General features: G+C 39.2%; 1 protein-coding gene across 1 annotated transcript in view; it reads left to right on the top strand.

Moving 5' to 3' along the window:
- CREG2 (cellular repressor of E1A-stimulated genes 2) overlaps positions 1 to 1,351 on the top strand; it is a 22,149-nt gene that overhangs the window by 5,864 nt on the left and 14,934 nt on the right. The window lies entirely within an intron of this gene.

Here is a 1,351-nt window from a genome sequence, read left to right as displayed (position 1 = left end):
CCCCGCGCGCGGCCGCGGGGCCCGCGCGGGGGGGGGGGGGCGGGGGGGGAGAGGGAGGAGGAGGAGGAGACCCTCCTGGGCTACCACAAAATCCGTCCGTCCCGCAGCGGTCCAGCTATACCGGCTTAAAGGACGATTTCTCTGTCGAGAGCATTAAGCAAAACAGCTGCGCTGCACTGGAGAATCGGGGTCATTATTTTTTTCCAGCTTTAAAATATATTTCCCTTTCTCAAATGAAAGGTTGGAATTAGGCACAGCGTCCAATGCCACTCAGGAAAAAAAAAAAAAAAAAAAGCTGTAACTTTTTCTTGAAAGTATTCACAGATTGATTAATGTACAATTTAAAAAATAGACAAAGTTAGAAGCACATTAATCTTCAGAAAGCTTGGCCGAGTTAGTGGCAGTTTATGTTACTGTGGAATACAAAGCAACAAGTTAAAAAAAGATACCGTTAAATAAATATATACGTACACAAAAGAGGCCTGTAATCTACCTAAGTTTGTCAGAAATCCTGTTAAATCGTATGACCTTAACTCTTCCGGTTTATGGTCTCGCCAGAAACCCTCGGTGGAATTGCAGCCACAATATAGTCTGCAGTAACTGTCTCTCGTTACAACACAGAAGTAATGCAGAAAAGTCCGATTCATAATAAAATTTAGAATTGATGAGGGGGGTGTTGCTGCTGTGAATGGCAGTGATTGGGATCAATGCCTGTGATCCCAATTCTTTTTGAGAATCCACTGTAACGTTAACCATGCATGACAGACTGAGCATTTTACACGCTGGAAACATGTCCTGCAATATTACTGACAGCTACTACTTTTTTTTTACATTGTAACTCTTAATAATAAACAAGTATATTTAGTTTCTAAGTTATGTAGCTTCATTAAAGCATTCCTTCTAAGGAATGCTAACAAGGACCATTTATAAGCACTATAAGCACACCAAATTTTAGAGGCATATAAACATTAAAAATCAGAAAGCATGCAATCCAGGTAATAACATCATCCAGAGTTTTCTTATTAACTATTCATACTTGATTTTGCTGTAAAGGATTTACCAGTTACATTGAATTAATGTATTGACTGATAAATTTACTATTTAACATCTAATTGAGCATGAGGGAAGAAATATCTGAAGACATGAAAAAATAGTAATTCATTAAGTATCTGTCATGGCAATTTATAATGGGATGAAAAGCATAGTAGCAGTATAAATCATTATGGAGAATATTAATGTGTGTCAATACTGGGCAAGGACATTTTTGCGTGCGTTATATCCACTGGGTGTCAGTGGATGGGAGAAAACTTTTTGAAAACTTGGCTCCCTGGCGTCCCTCCTCTGACATGGA

Source organism: Pygoscelis adeliae, unplaced genomic scaffold (assembly GCF_000699105.1).
Source record: "Pygoscelis adeliae isolate BGI_AS28 unplaced genomic scaffold, ASM69910v1 Scaffold156, whole genome shotgun sequence".
In the NCBI taxonomy this organism is placed as follows: Eukaryota; Metazoa; Chordata; class Aves; order Sphenisciformes; family Spheniscidae; genus Pygoscelis; species Pygoscelis adeliae.
This window is presented reverse-complemented; position numbering and strand designations above follow the sequence as displayed.